General features: G+C 39.7%; 1 pseudogene; it reads left to right on the top strand.

Annotated features, from left to right (window-relative positions):
• The first annotated feature begins 534 nt into the window (after window positions 1–534).
• On the top strand, window positions 535–1,823 carry LOC109435457 (26S proteasome regulatory subunit 4 pseudogene; annotated as a pseudogene).
• Window positions 1,824–22,937: the final 21,114 nt, after the last annotated feature.

Genomic DNA, 22,937 nt, shown 5'->3' with positions numbered 1-22,937 from the left:
CATCTTAAATGGCAAGAATGGCTTCTAGCAGCTCAGGCTTATGCTCCCCCAACATAGGGAAGAGAAAGACCCTCTTTTCTGGTAACTGTATCAAAAGTCCTGCTTTGAGCTCCCATTGGCCAGCCTTGGCTCATGCATCTATTCCATTACCGATTGGTGAGGCTAAAGATGAACTGGCCTGGCCGAGGTAGAGTCAATGCCAAACATGAGAACGAAAAGTAAAAGGAGGGCTTCAGCTAAGTGAAAGGTAAGATTCCTGTTGTCCAAAAAGAGATATCAGGCTGGCAAAAACAAGCCTATTATAAGCTCCAAGAAAATATGTACAGCCCAGAGTTTCAGGATAATTTTGCTTTTGAACCTGTCACCTATATGCATAGTAGGGCCCTTCATTTGATCGGCAGTGTACACACTAAGGGACAAATAAAGAACATTGGATACAATATTGGTAAATGATGTCAAGTGTCTTTTTCTGTTCTCTTTAAGAAAAATGCACATTCCACTTCTGGCAGCAGCAGCTCAGGCAACAGAATCAAGATGGGTCCAAGTCAGAGGGGTGGTCATGGTCCTGCAGGTGACAAGAAGGAGGAAAAGGACAACAAGAAGAAACAAGAAGAAAGATGAACCGCCTGTACCAACTACAGTGGGGGAAAAGAAGAAAACAAAGGGACCAGATATTGCCAGCAAACTGCCATTGGTGACAACTCACACTCAGTGCCGGTTTACATTTTTGAAGTTAGAGAGAATTAAAGACTATCTTTTCATGGAGGACAGATTTATTAGAAATCAGGAACAAATGAAGACTTTATAAGTAAAACAAGAGGAGGAAAGATCAAAGGTGGATGAGCTGAGGGTACCCCAATATTGGTGGGAACCTTGGAAGAGATCATTGACAATCACACCATTGTGTCTACATTTGTGGGCTCAGAACATTATGTCAGCATTCTTTCATTTGTGGACAAGAATCTGCTGGAGCTGGGCTGTTTGTTCCTGCCCAAACACAAGGGGCATGGCACGATAGGGGTGCTGATGGATGATACAAATCCCATGGTCACAGTGATGAAGGTGAAAAAGTTCCCACAGGAGACCTATGCGAACATTGGGGTTGCACAACGTAATCCAGTAAATTAAGGAATCTGTGGAGATTCTTCTCACTCATGCTGAGCATTATGAAGGATGGGTATAACTCTCCCAAAGAGATCTATTCTCTAGTGTCCACCTGACACAGGCAAAACCTCATTAGCCAAAGCATTAGCAAACCAAACCCTGGCCACTTTCTTGAGAGTGGCTGGCTCTGAACTTATTCAGAAGTACCTAGGTCATGGGCCAAAACTAGTTTGGGAATTATTTCAGGTTGCTGAAGAACATTTACTATCCATTGTGTTTATTGATGAAATTGATGCCATTGGGACAAAAAGATATGACTCAAATTCCAATGGTGAGAGAGAAACTCAGCAAACAATGTTGAAGGGATTTGATTCAAGGAGAGATGAGAAAGTTATCATGTCTATACACTGAATAGAAACTTTGGATCCAGCACTAATCAGCTATGCCACATTGATAGGAAGATTGAGATCTCCCTGCCTGACAAAAGGACTAAAAAGCACATCTTTCATGTCCACACAAGCAGAATGATGCTGGCTGATGACGTGGCACTGGACAATTTGATCATGGCTAAAGATGATCTCTCTGGTCCTGACACCAAGGCAATCTATATGGAAGCTGGTCTAATGGCCTTGAGAGAATGCAGAATGAAAGTAACAAATGAAGACTTCAAAAAATCTAGAGAAAATGTTTTTTATAAAAAACAGGAAGGCACCCCTTGAGGGGCACTATCTTTAGTGAACCACAGTTGCCTTCAAGGAAATGCCTGACCCCTCGGAGGGACGATGCTGGGGAAGTTGCTCGGAGGAACCCACGCTTCAGTTGATCTTCATTAGCAAAACATCCTATGTCCTGTGTACCTTTCTGAACATGATCTGTAGAATGACCATTGTGCAGTGCTCTCTTCCCACTTAAGCATGCTCTTCCTCAAGCAAAAAAGAAAAAAGAACAATGAACATTCATGTGGGAATATGTTAAGTGGTTGGAGGACAGGCATATGCGACAATGGTTTTAACTCATTTATAAGGATATTTTGGAAGACCATAAAAAAATACAAATCGATTTATCTAAAAATTTTAGGACCAAGTGGCCTACAAAGAACTCAGCTTTGAAAATAACCTTAACATGTCACTAGTTAAAAACTCATTCATAAAACCATATGAATAACTTTTCCCATTGCTTATTTTCAAAAACAGACAATTGACTTAAAGAGAACAACCTTGCTTTCTCATCCCAGTATGAAGATTGATATTCATTACAGTGACTAACCTGTATCTTTTAAGAGGTCAGTGTTTGGCAAATCCAGGCCTAGATCCATAAACTCTTCCATGCATAACGAAAAGTCATTTGAATTTTCATGCCAAACATGAAATGGTAAGTGTGGAAGGCAATTGTGTAACGGTAAATACTAAATGATAAGTGTGGATGGCAAGTGTGGAACATGATGCAATGAACTACTGTTGAATGTTAGCTGCCATGTTGTGCAGCCTGTGTTTGAGGAAGAACTAGAGAACTGTGGCTGAAATGTCACACTTCACAGCCTTTCTAATAGATGGAACCTTCCTCGGGATTTATTCTGTCACAGGAGTATCTCAGCCCTGCCAAAATGTAGGAAGCCCTCCATTCCTGGTACTGTCCAGTCAAATTCAGTGCTTTGCCTGCTGCAGACCTGAAGAGGGAAGGAATAGAATCAGAACCAGCCTTCCTTTTGTTGTCAGTGTTGACATTCTGTTCCCTAGCCAACTCAGGTGGAAAAGTCACTGTAGGTAAATGTGAACCCCGTCACCACCCTGAGTTCAAAGGAACTGCAGAAGGCCAAGGTTTATGTCAACAGAGAAAGGAAAATCAGATATGAAATGGCAAGTGTAGCGTCATTATTAGTTTAGGCTCTGGACTTAGAGAGACTTGGGGTTGGATCCCAGCTCTACTATTTATTCAACCTGTGTTCTTGGAAAAGTTAAAAACAAACTACACTTAGCATCAGATTCCTCCTCTTTTCAGGTATGGTTATGAGGATTAAGAATGACAAGGTTTGTCAAGTGTCTATTTGGTGAGCACTCACTTGATGGTAGTTTTTATGAGTAGTATAATCGCCTAGAAGTCCACATAAATTTTGAAAATGTGTTCCCTACTACTTTAGTTCTTAGGGGTACTTTGAAACTCAGACTTATTTATTTTCAGTGTTTCCCCCATCCCCAAGGTATTTCTGATTGCTTTATTTATTTATTTATTGTGTTAGTTTCAGGTATAGAACACAACATAATAGTTAGACATTTAAACCACTCATAAAGTGATAACCCACCCCCAAGATACTACCCCTCTGACATCTTATATAGCTGTTACAATACCATCGACTGTCTTCCCTAATATTATATTCCACATCCCATGACTATATAAACCTATATATTTAGTTATAGTTGACATTCAATATTACTGTACTTCAGCTTCAGGTGTGCAGTGCATTGGTCAGGCATCTACAGTCTATTACGTGATCCCCCTGATAAGTCCAGTGCCCATCTGGCAACTTACATGATCTTTATAACATTGTGGATTATATTCCCGTTATATTAACTATCAATTTGTATTTCTTAATGCCTTCACCTTTTACACCCTGCCCCCAACCCCACTCCCGTTTATTGCCCTGATAGATCTAGTACTTATCTGGCACTATACCTATTTATTACAACATTATTGACTATGTTCCTTATGCTATACCCTCCATCCCCATGACTACTGTATAACAACCAATTTGTACTTCCTTTTTTTTTTTTTCAGTTTGTACTTCTTAATCCCTTCCACTTTCACCCATCCTTAACCCCCTTCCAGTCTTAAAGAAGTCCCTTTAACATTCCTTTTAATAATGGTTTGGTGGTGATGAATTCCTTCAGCTTTTTCTTGTCTGGAAAGCTCCTTATCTGTCTTTCAATTCTAAATGACAGCCTTGCTGCATAGCACAATCTTGGTTGTATGTCATTGCTTTTCATCACTTGGAATACTTCCTGCCAGTCCCTTCTGGCCCGCAAAGTTTCTGTTGAGAAATCAGCTGATAGTCTTATGGGGGCTCCCTTGTATGCAACTAACTGCTTTTCTTTTGCTGCTTTTAAGATTCTCTCTTTGTCTTTAACCTTTGGCATTTTAATTATGATGTGTCTAGGTGTTGGCCTCTTTGGGTTTATCTTGTTTGGGACTCTCTGTGCTTCCTGGGCTTGTATGTCCATTTCATTCACCAGATTTGGGAAGTTTTCTGTCATTATTTCTTCAAATAGGTTTTCAACTCCTTGCTCTCTCTCTTCTCCTTCTGGTACCCCTATAATACAAATGTTGGTAAACTTGATATAGTCCTCCCTTAAACACCTCAATTTTTTTTTTCTTTTTGATGTTCTGGTTGGGTGCTTTCTGCTACCTTATCTTCTACATCACTGGTTGGATCCTCTGCTTCATCTAATCTACTGTTGATCCCCTGTAATATATTCTTCATTTCCATTATTGTATCCTTTATTTCTGTCTCCTTTATTATTTGGTTCTTTTTTATTGTTTTCATCTCCATTTTTATGCTGCTCATCTCTCTGTTGAAGTTCTCCCTGAGATCACTGAGCATTCGTATAACCAGTGTTTGGAACTCTGTGTCTGATAAATGGCTTATCTCCGTTTTGCCTACTTCTTTTTCTGGAGCTTTATTCTGTTCTTTTATTTGGGAATGTTTCTTTGTCTCCCCATTTTGGCTGCCTTATTGTGTTTGTTTCTATGTATTAGGTAGGGCTGCTATGTCTTCCATCTTAGCAGAGTGGCCTTATGTAGTAGGTGTGCTGGGGGTTCAGTGGCACAGTCTTTCTGGTTACTTGAGCCATGTGTTCCAGGTTTGTCCCTTGTGTGGGCTGTGTGTGCCCTCCTCTTGTAGTTGAGCCTTGCTTGATAATTGCACATCAATGGGAGGGGCTGACCCTTGGGCTCACTGGTTGTGAGGACTGGCCTAGACTACAGTGGAGGAGTTGTTGTGCAGGGGCTGACCCTACAAAGCAGGATCTGCCTCAGCAGGACTGTGGTGTCTACCCAATCTGCCCCTGGGGTGTGTTGTACTTGTAGGCAACTCGGTGATGCTCCAGCTAGTTTTGAAGCTGGCCACTGGGGACACCAGCCCAAGGACCACCTTGGAGGAGATTCACTGTAGTTCAAGTTCAGCCACAGCCTGTGACCACCTGGGGCCACCCAGCAGGGGTCAGAAAGAAATCCGCAGATTGCTGCCACCCATGCTGTGCTTGGAAGCACCTTGACAGGCCAGGCCACGAACCAAGGCTGGCTGCCACTAGTGCCAGCTTAGGGATGCTCAGCCAGAGGTACAGGACATGCTCAAGCCAGATGCTGCTTGTCTGGATTCCACAAATATTTGAGAGGCCCTAGGAAAGTCTGCAGCTTGAACCAAGGCAGGCATTGTGAGCAAAAAAAGCCACTGAAAGCATCCTGGGTGTGTCCAAAATTTGGGCAGGGCCAGGTCTCAAATCGCCAGAGTGTGGCTAATGAACAGCAGAGACTCAGATATGGCGGCTGCTTCTGTTCCCATACCGGGAAGATGGAGGGCTCAACTAAGAAACAATAGCCTCTACCAGCTCCCCCATCCAGGAGAAAGACGCTTCTCCAGCCCCCATCCCAAGCCAGACAGCTCAATTCCCCACCATTGTCCCTGCCACCTTTCCAGCTGCTATCCCAGTGCTGGAGCTCAGAGTGAGTGATTCCATTGGTGGGTAAGTCCAGGTGCAGCTCCTTTAAAAGAAGTGCCTGGGAGTGCAGCTATACTCAGTCTCACTCAGTCACAATCTCCACTGGGTTTCAAAACCAGAAATTATGGGACTTATCTTCCTGGTACAGGAACCCTGGGCTGGGGTAGGGCTAGGATCTTTCACTCCTCTAGAGGATGGGGGGCCCCCACAGCCAAAATAGCCCTCCCGATCTTTAATGGTCACATGCGGGTGTGGGACCAGCTTGTTCAGTATCTCTGCCCTTCCTACCAGTCTGGAGGTGGCTTCTTCTGCAGGTCCTTAGTTGAAAGGTTTCAGTTCAGCTTGATTTTTCGGTGATTCTCAATAATGGTTGTTTTGTAGATTAGTTGTAATTTTCACGTGGTTGTGAGCAAAGGTAAACAGAGCATTTACCTACTGTACCATCTTGATTGTCTGCTTCATGTTTTTTGATACTGGCAATAAATTGCCTAGTTTTTATGGTGTCATAAAATATTTACTCAACTGTTTTGCTCAGTAGTTCTCTTTTTAAAGTCAATATATTTTCATCTTGTTTGCAAGAATATTTCTATCAATATTTGAAAATAAGATAGAGCTTGAGAGAGGTTGCTGGTGAAAATATTCTCTCTAAAATGTTGTTTTAATTTACAAAGTCAAGAAATAAATTGATACATTTTGGTCAAGATCGAATTAAGAAATATGTCATCTTTCCCTAATATATGTTATTTTTCACCTTATTTTCATCTACTATAAGTGTATGGGCTCAAAAAGAACATGCAGTTGTGAAGTAACTTGTAAGAAAACATTCTCATTTTTGATTTAGGAGTGATCTGAACATAGAGCATACTTACATCAAAAATAGTGTTTCTGCCACGGTATAAATAACAGGGAATGATTCATAAAAAGGAGGAAGGGGACTGGAAAGTCCATCTTCTTAAGACCACAAGGAAAATGAAAAACAGGAAAAGCTGTATTCATACCTAAATCCTAAAATATTTTTAACAGCAACATTGCTGTTAAAAATATTTATATAAATAGGCTCAAATTGGCTAAAGCAAAAAAAATAAAAATAAAAGAATTTATCAGTTTATTAACTTACATATCCTGAAAATTCCCAGGGATTGGTCATGCTTCATGCTTCATATAATCAGATCTTAATTTCTCTCACTTTCAGCTTTGCTGTCTTCTCAGTTGACCTTATTATATATTTTTATTTTTTGGCTAATTATCCATCTCCCCATATGGACTTACAGAGGAATGAACTTGGCATTCAAGATTATTTTATATTAATTTCAGGTGTATGCATAGTGATTAGACATTTATATAATTTATGAGTGAGCCCCCCAATTAGTCTAGTACCCACCTGGCTCTATACATCGTTATTACCATATTACTGACTATATTCCCTATGCTGTATTTTACATCCCTGTGACTATTTTGTAACTACCAATTTGTACTTATTTTGGGACTCCACAATCTAGAACAAGAGAGAGAGCTCCCTTTCCTAACAGCTGATCAAGTTTATTGGGCCTCTCATTGGTGATGAGGACTTTGGTCAAGTCCTCATACCAGAACCAATCCCTGTGACCAAGGGGATATGATTCCCTGAGTACACCTGAGTTTATGGCCACCCCTGAAGTGTGAGGTATTGTGACCGTCATAAACCACATGTGGAGATGGTGGAGGAAGTGAGATTTCCCCAGAGAAAATCAAGAGCTGTTGTTGGAAGGGGAAAGATGACTGCGTTCTCCAGTGTCCAGTTCAGATTCTACTTTCTCTGTGGCATCTTTCCAGACCACTGATTTACACAGCAACTGTGTCTTTCCTCTCAATATATAAAGGATACTACAAATGAGGTACTTTGCCATGGCAGCCATTATCTTAATTCCTTGTGCTGATTTATATGTTACGTTATTCCAATGGATGCTGTTTGTGCCCTGTCCAGATTCCCTTTAATCGCCAGTGCACCCATCCCTCAGCTGCTGTGAGTGTTGGCTGCCAACATCTCACAGTTTCTCTCTTTCTTTAGAGAATTGCTCTCAGTTTTGTGCAAGCCACTTTGGCCAAGAGTTTATGTCCTCACAATCCAGGGGCAGCCCACAGCCAAATACTCTTTCACAGAAACTACAAAAAGCTGACTCCAGCTGGGACCACATCATGATTTATCTCCTTCCCATCGCCCATTCTGATTCTCTCATATCCCTTCTCCTGAGAACCCGCCCCCCCAATAAGTTATGCGCACCAAACCCTTTTCTCAGGTTCTGCTTCTGTGGGACTTGACCTAAGATAATTATTCAACTTGTCACATTAATTTATCTCTAATCTTTAAGATTCATGAGAGAAGAGACCATGCTTTGGTCCATCCTCAATTTTTAATATGATTTATAACTTTTCATAGATGTACGTAGTATTTTTTCAACTGCCTTGAGAAGATAAGACCACATCTTCTATTGCAATGTTTTCCAAATATTAATGTTAATACAGATCTCCTGGAGATCTTATTAAAATGACTCAGTAGAATTGGGTTGGGACCTGAGAACTTCATTTCTAACAAGATCCCAAGAGATGCTAATACTGCTGGTCTGGAAATCACACTTTGGATAGCATGTCCTACTATGCACAAATTATTTTAAATAATCCACAGCATTTCTAGCCAATAACCACTTAGTAAATGTCTGTTATTGGGTTATAAACTAATTGAAGTATGTGGAAACTGAAGGCATTTTGATTGAAAATAAAGCTGATTTTAAAAGTATGTTCTCTGAAGATGTATAGATCCTCTGTTCTACATGTAGGGCTCTCAGTAAAAGTTACTAAAGTGAAAGTTACTAAAGAATACATTTTGTAAAAGTTTCCAGATAACCTGAAATAGAAATATTTTCTGAACCTCATTTCTTCTGTTCTAGGACAGAGAGCTAAGGGGCCAATTAGTAATGGGCCAGTATTTTTCAGATATGCCAACAGAAATTGAACATGGCAATTCTGGGAAGAAGTAGAATGTGATTTCTTATTTGCCATGGGAAATCCAATGTCCATACCGGACATCAGCTTCTGAGTTTAATCTTAAAGTCAGTTATGCTTGGGCTTTTGATTTATATCTAGATAGGATAATGGCTACAGTCAGGATTCTACTGGGATGTGTATTATGGGTCCTGGGGTCATGGGTGGCTTCATCCCAGTGCTCAGAGCTCAGCCATTCCTCTGACATTATATTCTACTAATTATAGCTGAGATAGAAATCAATCTGTCATTTCTAGCATGCCACAGATTCAGGCTCTGTTCTCATCATAGAGTGTGATTCTTTAGTTTTAGCACCAAACCTTTTTTTTAGAACAAAGATGTGCTCATTATGTTTCTGTATCTGGGGAGAGAGAGAAAAACCATGTAAGCTTAATAAATACTAAAGTCCATACAATGGAAATATATAAAGCAGGACAGTCTATTTAGTATAAAGATGTGGTTCTCAATCCTGGGTGCATCAGAGTTTCCTGAAGACTGACATGAAAACACAGTTTCAATAGTTCTGGGACAGAGCCCAGGTATCTCCAGTTTTAATAAAGCTCTCTAGCGGATTCTGATGCACAAGGTTGAATATCGTTTGTGTGATGTGGTAATTCTCAAACAGTCACATGCATCAGAATCACTTAGAGGATGTTAAGTTGCAGATTCCTGAGTCTCACTGCAGACATTCTGACTCAACAGGTCTGGGGTGGGGCCTGTGAATTTGCATTTCTAATATGCTAAGGTGATGCTGCTGGTTCAGAAATCACATTTTCGTTGGCAAAACTGCATATGAGAACCTCATGGGGAGATTTAAAAATTCCCATGCTCAGTACAAGTTCCGGCACGTTTGGGGGTAGTATCAAGGCATCAGTATTTTTTTAAGCAGGTGATTTCACTGTGCAGCCAAGGTTAAGAACCACCAGTGGGGAGCAATATTTGTAGAGAAAGCCAGCTGTGGGTACATGCACTGGTGGAGGACATTCACTTTGTGATAGGAAAGTGCTGGTGCAAATCCTGGCATGGCCATCAAATAGCTGGGGGACTGAGTGTACATTACTTATACATTTAAGTCTCAATATCCTCGTCTACAAAACTGGTATCATATCAACAGTAACTTTCTCAAAGAAATGAAATCATGAATTAAAACTTTGGCTCAAAATCTAGAACATAGTAAGTGGTCAATAAATGTAAATGGGCATTATTATTGTATCCTTTGTAATTATTACTGTTGTTATATAAAGAATTTCACTAATAATTCCCCCTTGCCACTTAAAATGCTTCTTGGAACTACTTGCTTATGCGTGATGTTCTTTATTTCAGAGAGTCTATGTTGTACGTGTGTGCTGGGGGTGAGGGGTGGATAGTTCTTCAGTATTATTTTCCATAGAAAGGTAGCACATTTAACTTAAGAGACATTCATTTCCTGTGAATATGTTCCTCGGATGAGTTCCTAACCACAAATTTTAAGGATGAAAAGGCATGTTTGGGAGGGTATAGACTGAAAATCTTAAAGTTACAGCACATGTGAAAAGCTGAGACAGACAGACTGCTTTCTGTCTGGCTCAACCCTTTATCTTTTCCTGTGTCCACAGTCTTTGCAACATGACTGTGCAGTTCTACCCATCAAGAGGAGGGGTCTGGGTTGCCCATGGAATCTGGGCTGCTTTGTGATTTGCTTTAGCCAATAGAATATGGTGGAAATGATTGGGAACATGTTCTTACCCTTGCACACTTTTGTTCTCTCTTTTGCTCTTCCATTTTCATCATGAAAACATGCCAAGCTAGCCTGAAAGAGTATGAGACATAGGGGGGAAAATTAAGTCTACCTAAATATCTTAACTGAGGCCACAGACACATGAAAGATCTCAACCAAGATAAACAAAGTCTCCCGGATACTGCACAGAACACAATAGATCCATTAATAGTCAGCTCAGGTCAGCAAAAACTTCCCAGCCAACCCATAGAATTATGAATAATAATAATTGGTTGTTGTTTCAATCCACTAAGTTTTGGGGTGGTTTGTTACATAGCACTAGCTAACTGATATAGAAGATTGAATGAAGAGAAGAGAAAAAAGAGTTAAGATAATGGGAACTGGAAATAATGGAAGCCACGTTTCATAACTTGCAAAAAATTATTTAGGGTTGATCTTCTGGGTACATTAAATATAAGGTAAATGAATAAACATTTATTTACTTCCACAAAAATAAATGATATTTTATGAAGGATTTGGAACTACAGTTTTCTGGTCATTTATTTAAAGAATGTTTTTTGTATTGTTGTTGTTGTTGTTATGTTGTTTAAATCAGCAGTATGTTGACAAACTCAGAAAGCCTTCAAGAAGGGAGACTTCCTGGTGTATTCTGTTTCAGACAAGAACCAGATGACGCTTTTAGTGTATAGTTTACAGACAAAGCTAAAGGAATAATCGATTGTGCCAGTTTCCCACTTTAGGCTTATAAGTTTTAGCAGAAGCTACAAGTTACAGACAGGTTTAACTACAAAGTCATCCCAAATAGCGGGAATTAAGGACAGAGGGCAGTGGGGAATCAACCAGTTTTGCTTTTTAAAGAAATTGCCTCCCAGGAGCATAGACACATAGGATTTATCTTTACAGAACCATTGGCAAACCCTCAAAGAAAAGCACTTTGAGGTCATGAACTAGTAGTATTGTGTACCTAGCAGTGCTGAAATCCCAGATCCACTCCTCAGTAGAGAAAATAAGAACCACCAATATCCTCCTACAGCACAGCTATCCTTTTATAAAAGCACTTCAACCTAGTAAGGCTTAAGCATCTAAGAAAGTAGAATCTAACTATTCCACACCAAATTAAGTTGGTGTTTAATTTCTTTCAAGTGCCTTGCTGAGTGGCATGAATGAAAATAACCGTATAACTTTCTCCAGAGGTGTTCCGTATCACCTTGGCAGAAAGGAAGGGAAGTTTAGAGGGATCTAGATTTGAAATTTACAAGAGGGGTTGATGACATTAAAAATAAGGAAGATAACTGAAAGGATCTATAATGGGGTGTCAGGATGACAGGCAGAAAATAGGGAGGTGGCAAGAGCTAGCAAAATAATGAGGTCAAAGAACTGATGCGGAAAGGGTCAAGGAGAAAAAGCTTTGATTTTGTAGTTTAGTAATTGGATTTTAGAGGTGGCTCAGCTTCAGGTTCTTGGTATTGTCATGGGACAGGGTAGTTGAAGTTCAGGAGGTTACAGAACTGAAAAGTCCAGACATCAATGTCAACTATGATGCTGATAAGAGTTAGAGCAGGAATTAAGGTCACCAATCAGGGGTCAAGATTCTTAGGAATGAAGAAATGAATGAATGACTCAATCAATGAATCAAACTTATCCCATTGGACTCCAAGAATACACAATTTAAAGCTATAGCAGGCATGTATATATAGGACCCAATAGCCAGTATGAAATGCTTTCCTGTTTTACTAAGCAGTACGCAAGAAATAAGCAGCAACTTTCCACAAAGCAAAACAAGTTTACGGATATTCAAAGACATTTCTTTTTCCTTATTGTGTTATTTGAGTTTATAAATAATGTCAAAATATTTGAACTCCTTTCTCCATCGCCTGAAAGTGATGAACATGGGTTTCCTGAGGTGAGCAATGTACCCACGTCAAGCCCTAGGGGTTTGATATAATCCAAATCCCACTCCAGTCACTTATAGATGACCAATACTGCTCTATATACAAGGGGGTTCACTGAATGCTTGTTGAAAATAAGTGACTTGAGTTATGTGTCAAAATACGGCAGAGAGGCCTCCCCCATCTGAGATAGATGTCTGGTTTACTGTTCACCAACATAATCTAAGGGAAGTCATTTTTTCAGTAAATGATGTTTGGCACACTGTTTGAATAGTCTCAACAATTCAGAAAGACAGGTTAACATGGCAAGGGGCAGGGGATACCAAATATATACATATGGAATGAGGTGAATAGTGACCTATCTATTGTTGCTTCATAATACTAACTCCTGGTTATAACTCTCACAAACTTCTGCCAGGTGCTCCCTGTCGTCCTTCCCCATTCACTCTGCCAGTTCTCACTAAGTGACGATCAAACTGAACAAATATTTTGATAATTTCACCCAAGTTCTACAACATGACCTAGGATGTGAGGGACTTGGGTCAGGTGATTTTCTTATATTATTTTTTATCTTACAACAACCCTGAAAGGTGGGCATTACTATGTCAGTTTTACAAATTAATGAATAGAGGCTTAGAGATTGAATTATTTGCCCCATGGAAGTACCATAAGCAGTTTTGGGACAGTGATCTGAGCTAGGTAGGGCCTGTTGCAAAGTTGGTGCTTTTTTCCAAAATGCCAAATGACCTCAGAAACCCTGCTGAAACTATGGCCGTTTAGGTCCTATTTGGATGTCTTGAGAATGAAGGTTGTTTATTGCTTAGATTACAGGTCACCAATATTTGACTTCTAGTTAATCCATATCAGCATACCCATGTCCCCATCATCTTGCTTTGCATACTGCAAATCAAGAGGGTTCAGGAGGATAAATGAACCCCTTCCTGACCCCTTCCAGATTGAAGATTTCAGGAGGGATCCTGAACAGTCTCTGTTTAATAGTAATGACGCTTCCTCATCTTCTCACCAATGTGGCTACTATTATAGCTCTACAAACTCAAGAAACAGAAGCAAAAGCAACACAGAAATAAGCAAAAATCAGATGAAAAAACAAAAGTGTAGTTCCATCCACGGTTTCATCTTTCATATAACCAATTGAATTCAAAAAACAAATTTAGTAGAGGTGGATGGGTACATAGAGCACTACCATGATTCAGGCTGAAAATCGTTAATGCTTATTAACATGATAGGAGGAAGTGATGACTTGAAATCTGTGGGAGTCAAAGACCACAAGAATTTGAGTGTAACTGAATTCTGACAGGAGGCTGCCATGAATGGCTTCCCAGTCACCAGTCATGGAATAAAAAGATGGCAAGAAAGTGCCTTTTCCAGACTGCCTTCAGTATTACAGCAAATTGTAAATATATTTGGAAAGCTAGTGGATTTATTATTTAGTTTCTCTGTCATGTTCTTTCATGGGAGAGCGGGGACAACAAGGAATCAAATGTCCCCATAATATACGTGGTTCTGCTCTCAGGGCCACCAGTTCAGCAAAACCTTCCCTGCTATTCAGGGAAGCTAAGATTGATATCTCTCCTCAAGGTGCAGTGCAGGAAAATTATTTTTAAAGTGAAAAAACTTTCAGTTCAAAAGCAAGGTCTGAATAAATAAATACATAGATAGGGCCCCTTTGATACGCAGTTTGATATGAGAAGGAGTGGGCCAGAGTTTGGGGATACGAGGTCAGACAATTAAGTTTGCAACCTCATCCTAGAAAAAGTGCTACATACCTCATTGCTGAATATCTCTATGGTCACCTTCAAAGTACTCCCCTTGGGAAGCTATGCACTAATGCCAGTGCCTAGTCCACCCTTCAAAGCAATTTTGGAACTCTTTCTGGAATGGCCATCTGAGCTGTCGTTGTATTACCCTTGATGTCCTGAATGTCATCAAAATATCTTCTCAATATTTCCTTAACCTTCAGGTAAAGAAAGAAGTCATTGGGGTCCAGATCAGGAGAGTAAGGAGGGTGTTCCTATACAGTTATTTGTTTACTGGCTAAAAATCTCCCTCACAGTTTTATGTCTCACATATCCATGAAATCATATGGTTCTTGACTTTTTCTGTCTTACTTATTTCACTTAGCATAATAATCTCAAGATCCATCCATGTTGTCACAAATGGCACTATTTCACCTTTTCTTAGGGCAGAATAGTATTCCATTGTGTATCTATACCACATCGTCTTTATCCATTCATCTATCAAAGGACACTTTGGTTGTTTCTATGTCTTGGCCACTGTAAATAAAGCTGCAATAAACATCAGAGCACATATACCTTTATGGATAAATGTTTTCATATTTTTCAGGTAGATACTTAGGAGAGACATTGCTGGGTCATATGGTAATTTTATTCTTAATTATTTTGAGGAACATCCACACTGCCTTCTATAGCAGCTGCACCAATCTGTATTCCCACTAACAGTGTATGAGGGTTCCTTTTTCACCACAGCCTCTCCAACACTTGTTATTATTTGTCTTGTTGATGATAGCCATTCTAATTTTTGTGAAGTGACAAAGGAACAAGACAAACAAAGAAACAAAAACTCATAGACATAGACAATAGTTTAGTGGTTACCAGAGGGTAACGGGGGACAGGGGTAGTAGATGAGGGTAAATAGGATCAAATGCATGGTGATGGAAGCAAAACTGACTCTGGGTGGTGAACACACAATGTGGTATATAGATGACATATTACAGAATTGTACATCTGAAACCTAACCATTGTCACCCCAATAAACTTTACTAACCATTGTCACCCCAATAATCTTTAATAAAAAAAAAATAAAAATAATTTAAAAATACAAAAAGTAAAAATAAAAACTCCCTCACAGACAGTGCCATATGAGCTGGTGCATTGTCATGATGCAAGAGCCATGAATTGTTGGTGAAAAGTTCAGGTCGTTTTTGTCTAACTTTTTCACACAGCCTTTTCAGCACTTCCAAATAGTAAACTTGGTTAACTGTTTGTCCAGTTGGTACAAATTCATAATGAATATCCCTCTAATGTCAAAAAAGGTTAGCAATATTGTTGCAACAAGTTGTGAACCTAATTGTCTGACCTTGAACATCTCTCTGGTATGAGAGGAATGGCTGTGAAGAACAAATTTCTTTAGGGGAAAAAAATCCTACTGAAAAATAGTTTCATCTCCTGAAGAGCAAATGTAAAGAGAATCACCATAGTGTAGTATACTGTTTGGCTTAGCTTGGATTTGTTTTTCCCTTGCTACATACAGATAGGGAGATGGAATATTTTGAAAGGGTGACCTATAACAAGCCCATCTACAGACCTCAACATTAGACCCAACTACCAAACTCTACATCCTCCTTTTTCCACTTAGAAAAAACACGTTATTTTTGAAACCTGACATATTTTCCATTTTATGAAAAAATAATACATAAAACCCACTGTATCAGCCAAGGTTTAATCAGAGAAGCAAAACCACTATGGAGATATATATATATATATATATATATAGATAGATAGATAGATAGATAGATAGATAGATAGATAGATAGATAGACAGATAGATACATAGATAGATAGATAGATAGATTTGTTACAGGGATTTGACCTGTAACAACTCATGTGGCAACAATTCTTTAAACAATCTCTATAAAACTAAGTCCCCAGGGTGGACATTTGGGAAAGGAAGATGGAGGTAAGGTAGAGGATATCAAGGATGGGCAAGAGCCCATAAGGAGGAACTGGGACCTATCTCAGTCTTGTTGTCTCTCATTTGGCGATGTGGGTGTCCTGCAAAAGCTGGAGTTCTTTGCCATGAGCTAAACACACACACCTGGCCCAAGAGTCAGAGAAGGTGAAAGTGGATCCAGGGGAAGCTGGACAGTTTCAGGCCCAGGTGCTGCCCCACAGCACCAGGATGAATTGGTAAATTAATGACAAAGTGTGAGTGACAAAAGCATCTTCCCCAACTTTCCAAAAGTAAAATCATGGGCTGATATGTCACATCCAGCCTCCAAATCTCCTATGAAAATACTTTTGGTAGCCCATTTTTGACTAGAAACATAGAGGAAGGGAATTCTGTAAAGCACAATTCAACCTAGCTACCTTGATACATTACAAAGCCATCACATCCAACTTCATGAAACACACTGACCCTTGCTCCAAAATATGGTACAAAACTAGGGCCTGAGCCACAGAATAATGACAGAGGGTGATTCCAGTGACCCAAGACGGGTGATATGGCCAAATCAAGGACAGACCCACAGTTTCACTAGATAACCAACTCTATACAACAGTTAACAAGATCCGTCATGCATCTTCTTCCCATGAATGCTTCCTTAGTTTTTTCTTGAGAATTAGTGGAAAAATATACAACTTTAGCTATTGTCACACAAACACGGAGTAGGTTAATATTGTATAAAGAACAGGGAGGGAGGCAAAACATATCCAAGTTCTCTGAAACATGGCAGCAGTTTTTGTTTGTTTGTTTGGTTTTGTTTTTTCCTGTAGTGACATTTCTAAACATTAACATTTTCTTCTAGAGGTTTATGGTTAGACTAAGTTCTGGTTTCTTCCTCTGGGAAAATATTCATATCAGTTGATCTGGAGTTTTGCTTATTTTATTTTGTTTTTAACACTGCCCATTCATAATCCAGAATCTCTGTCAAGCAATTTGGGAGTAAACATATTTGGTATACAATATCGGATGCAATCTGAGGTGCTTGTAGCATGAAAATACCAGAGCCACATTAGAAACCAAGAGTCTTATACTTAGGTTGAACAGGACGAGTATACATAGGCAAAGGAACCCCAGTGATGATGCAACATTTCAGTAATTTAAAAATCTCATAAAGTGATTTTGTAAGTACTGTGTGTGTGTGTGTGTGTGTGTGTGTGTGTGTGTTGTTAGTGTTGTCAGTGTTAATGTATGAACGAATGAAAGGATTTTCATGGAAATGTAAGAGCTTTGAACCTGGTTTAAAAGTAAAAAAGAACTTGAAGGAAGGAACCAGGTGGGATATTATAGTGTGAGTAAAGATCAGGAAAATTATTGTAGAAAACCTTAATGAAGAAGTAAAGAATTTGGGCTTATGAGAAGGACGGGCAATTGAGTAAATGGCTCCTCATACAAGGAGGCTAAGAATTCTGGGTGTATACAATAGACAATGAGGAGCCATATGTGGGGTTTGGAATGATTTGATAAAAATATCATGAATATACTGATGAATGACAGAAATTTCCAGAAATCTAGAAATCTAGAAAGCTAGTGTTAAAATCCAGTTAATGAGGATGTGACTTTGAAACAGGAAAGTAAGTATCTATGAGTCATGAAGCAGGGAAAAAAAGGAAAGTGGCCATCAAACAAACAGCAAGTAATACTGAGCTCCTCCAGTGCTCTCAGCTCAGGACGAGACTCTGTGGAACACACTCCAGAAAATATAGCTCCTGCTCTCTTTGAGGGAGTGCTAAGCTGAGGCCAACAATTAAGGGGAAGACCCATCTGTTCAGACTGAGCTCAAGTTGTTCCAAGACTTGTGCTTGAGAAGCTGCAGCCCAAAGACCACGCTAGGTGGCTGAGTGTGAGACATAGGCTTATTGAGACTTACAGACCAGGGAGAGTCTGCAGTGGTGTCGGCCAGAGGGGTAGTGATCCATACCCAGGTGGAGAAGAAGCAAGGTTACACAGGTACAGCAAAATAGAGTGTTCTATGAGAGAAATCACCTGGCAGGCCTGCAGGCCTGCTGTCACACACACAGCATCCCAAGAAGCTGGAGTCCTTGACTGCTTGTCAGTGTACAGAACTGGCTATCTGAGAAGTAGTATTCCCATGGAACCAGGAGACCTTGACTGCCTGCTAGCTTATCTGCCTGTGGTCCAGGCCCCTGCACCATCTTTTCTGAATTAATGTACTATGTGAGAGAAACATTGAGAACTTCAAAGGGAAAGAGCAGCTATTCTTCATATTAAAGACTGGGTTTGATTGGGGCATGACAGAATTTAGTTTCCAAAGATATCCACATCTGTATCCACACCTATGACTACACTTATGCTCCCATTTCACATGCTTTCCTTACAAGGAGACATGGACACTCCTCCCTGGAGAGGTGGGATCTATGTTCCCTCTCCTTAAAACTGGTGGGCCTGTGAATATGACAGAAGTGGTGCTGTATGACTTCTGAAGAAAGGTCATAAAAAGTAACAATTTCTGCCTTGCTCTCTCTTTCTCTATCTTGAGAAACCTGCTATGGAATCCTCAAACTGTCATATAAAAAGCCCACATGCCTGAAGCTTCCATACTGAAGAGAGGAAGATTTATGGTCTCTTGAGGGGAGACCATAAATCTGAAAATAGATGCCCAGAGAGCTCCAGCTGTTTCAACCTTCAATCATTTGAGTTTTCTCAGTCTAGATGCCAGACATGTGAGAGAGCCAGGGTGATTCTGGCCCCAGCCTTGGCCTGGCCCATCTAATGCCCATAGAGCCAGGCTTGGAGTCTTCCAGCTCAGGACTCACACCTCATTGTGCAGAGATGAGCTGTCCTCACAGTTCTGCCCAAATTCCTGACCCATAAAATCCACAAAAATATTAAAATTTTGTTTTATACCACTTCGTGTTTGGGACAATTTGTTACATAAACTTGAAGGACTTTGGGGCTATAAGAAGAATATAGGTTGATGGAAAAGATGAAAATATATGTCCAAAAAAACCCCAGAAGCGATGTAAAATAGCATCAGTAGAAGTAGTACTATTAGCAGTAGTTTCAGTAGTAGTAGCATTGATAGTAATGGAAAAGTACTAGAACTAGTAAGTCGTTAACACATCTAATCCAGGTGTCTTAGACATAGTCTTTCACCTAATCCTTAAACAAATGGAAATAGAGGTATCACTTTTGTTATCTCAGTTTTACAATGGGGAAAATGCAAAGAGATGGAAGACTTTGTCCAGGTTACCTATCAGTGGTGGAGACAATAAACCCCCGGCTAGTCAGGCTTCGGAGTCTACATACTAACCATTTGAGTACCTGAGTAAAGGTTTGGACGTAGTAGGAATCTTCATGCTAAAATTAATGATAAGTAGCATTTACTTATCACTTACTCAGTCTCTTTGGCAGGTGCCATACTAAGGGCTGTAAATGAATTGTCTTAAATGGCAATGTAGGTTGGACGGCTGGCTAGAAATATGAATGAGCCCAGTGGCCTGAAATGAACTCTTTATTTGGGGCAAAAGAGATAAGTTAGGAAAATTACTTTTCCTTAGTCGTGAATTTTGAAACCTACTTAAAATAATGCAGAATAGAAGGGTCTAAAAATGTCACCAAAAGCCCCATAACCAGAGAAGAAGTAGAGAGCACAATAAGAATAGCAATGTAGATTGTGAATTAAATCCAAGTGCTTCAAGTTACAGAGAATCTATGTGGCGCATAAGCAATCACTCATGAATGTCCTTTTATCTTAAGCCGACATTTTCAATAACTTTGAATAGCACTGGAAGAGAATCCAATAAAAATTCAGCCTGCAGGCCTACTTTTAAAAAATTATTATTAATATCCAAGGATGCAACATTCATGGTGAGTCACTCATAATAATTTTCAGAGCTCGAATAAAATTAAGTTCTTTCTCTCATTTAGTAGAGCAACTCTCAAAGATTAAAACAGATGCAAATGTGTGGCTTGCCCACATTCTGATTCTGCTATCAGATATTCGCCTGACATATCAAAGCCATCTCACAAATTAGCATTTACTGCAAGATGAAATCTGGGAAGATGGAATATGGCATTTTCTCTCTACAATATATGCAGTTAAAAAAAAAAAACAACTTTCCCTTAATTGTGATTTCTGGTCTCCTCCTTCATCACCTGTGTTTGATCTCTGCAGTGCCATTTGGATTTAGATTAAATTGTGAATTCCTAGAAATCAAGTGCTGTCCTATTTAATATATTCTCTGCAGCCCTCAACAAAAGATTTTATGTGGGAAAGGATTTGATATTGGGGGTAATGGCGATAGTGGTAAACACAGTGCCACTTCTGCCCATAGCCATGCCCTCTTTCATCCTTTTAACATAATGCAGATTTTTTTTCCAAATCAACTATGTGCCCAAACCTAGGAAATAGATCTTGATTGATTAGAGTCAATCCTGATTACCCTCTACTTCCTTCCTGTTCTCCACTGAAACTAGGAATATAAGAGGACATCCAGGAAAGATTCTACCCCTAGATAAAAAGACAACCCCTTTCTCCCAATGCAGTTCTTCCTTTCTTTTTGGCATATTGAAGCAAGGAGGTGCTGTAGCAGCCATCTTGCAACCATGCAGAGAGAGCCTAAGAAGTGATGGCAATGGGTTGGCGGGGCACTAAATGTTAGAAAGAACCTGGGTCCTGGATGGGATCGCTGAGCTACAGAATCTTCCTTGGACCATCCACCTCCAGAGGTCTTGTTTTCTACCTTCTGACTTCTTGTTTTAAGCCACGTTTGGTCAAGTTTAATGTTACTTGTGGTCAACCATGTCCTAAGGGACACAGTACTGCTCTGAGAATGGAAATAAAGATTTTTCAGTGAAATCAGTATTCAAGAAATGTGAATAAGAGTATATCTCAAAATTATAGAGCCGCTATAGGTTTTCATGAAATATCAGGTATTCAAAACTTACACTAGCTCTTCTTGTAGCACTATCTTCACTCCCACAGCAATTGTCCTGTATGGGAAAAATTTAACAAACCTATAGATTTTTCCCAGCGTAGAGTTAATACAGCCCATCACTCTTAAACCATTTTGTGGGTATTATTATGTTACTAGAGACGGAATTAAGGCAAGAGGAAGAGATGCTGCCAAGGAATCTCAAAATTATCATGAATATGTGAGGGAGGGGGGACTATATCACAGCGGTCAAATAGTTGAGATGATAGGAAAGAGACCAAGATTTTTAATTTCAGTTGTGCCATATATTATCTTTTTTTTTAATTTTAGTCAAATTTCTTTACATTCTTATGCCTCAATTTTCTCCTCTGTAAAGTGAAAATAATAGTAATGCTTACATTATTGTGAGGATTAAATGAAGTAATGTTCTTAATATAATACCTCCTCCATAACACATTCAATATCACAACTGTGGCTTTATGAAATAAAAATGTATTTCCTGACACAGAGATGTCTTTGCTAGAATTAGTCTTTTACCCTCTTATTTCCAGGCAAAGAAGGACTTCTTTCATCCCCTTATCTTTAAGCCCCTGAGATTTGCCTTTGGCAAATTTTTGCTGCCCACTTTTTTATGATGAATGGTTGGCTTGACTTGATATCATCTTTGTAAAAACATTGGGGAGTGACGATGTCATCCCTGTAAAAATATCAGGGCGCGCAGAGGGTCTCACAACATTCCTTGCCCTAGTCCTTGCCTCCTACAGGCTTAATAGCACCAGCTCTTAAACCTCTCAATGGGGCTTCCCTGGGAACCAAGGAAGAAGTAAAAGAAGGCAGTTCCAAAGTAACACTGATTTGTTTTAGGCTCACTGCCTGGTTCTTCATAAGCCCACTCCCTAATTTTGTTTATATCAGTATTTGTAAACAGGAAGCTAATGGATCATATCTTCCCTGAAGATATTGTTGGTGTGTTTCAAAACTGCATTTTGTTGAAAACTTTTAGTTTTGTAAATTGAATGCTTTTGTGAAGCATGTGCTCTCACATTTAGTTCTCTACTTAATGGGTGCTCCAGGGACAAGCAGATTCTCCTGAAACTTGTAGGAAGAAAAATTCCTGGCCCATCCACCCCCAGACCTACTGAAGCAGAGTCTCGAAAGGTGGGCCCCAGATCTGGGCTCTATCAGGGCCACCAGGCAATTCTGATGTATGCTTCAATTTGAGAACCACCACCTCTTTCACTATTGTTACACCTTCTACTCTTTGACACTCAGTCTGTTTCTCTCCTGCACATCACCTATAGGCAGTTGACTTTGTGACTCCTGGTTTAGACTATGAACATATGAATAACTTTTATTCCTACGTTTTCTCTGTACTGTTCACAACTTGCCATGTACCTACTGTATACATATCCCTAGCACAGAACCAGGTATAAAAGTAGACCCCGATCCAGCTAGGAGTCATAGACCACATGACATAATTCCAGGAAGGAGGAAGGACCTGTTTGAACTCTCTTTGGAAGTGCCAGAAAGTTAGAAGAGAAAAAAATCATTAAATAAAATTAATCAGAACAACAAATGTGGGGGGAAAAAAGCTATGTGGGATTTGAGGGTGGACAGAATTATCTGTAACCTGACTAGGCAGATAATTTTAACTAAAAGTGGGTAAATAGTAGGGCACATCGTGTTCTGAATCGTTAACACATATTTATTTCAACAATTGGAGTATTTGCTTCCCCTTCCTCCTCACACAGATGGAAGACACATTATTCTCCCCTCTCCCACTTAACATTTTCTGAAACACCATGTCACCCCTGGAAGATTTCAATGTTCAAAATTATCT

This window comes from Rhinolophus sinicus, chromosome 13 (assembly GCF_057876585.1).
Source record: "Rhinolophus sinicus isolate RSI-liver-muscle chromosome 13, RSI-T2T, whole genome shotgun sequence".
Taxonomy (NCBI): domain Eukaryota; kingdom Metazoa; phylum Chordata; class Mammalia; order Chiroptera; family Rhinolophidae; genus Rhinolophus; species Rhinolophus sinicus.
This window is presented reverse-complemented; position numbering and strand designations above follow the sequence as displayed.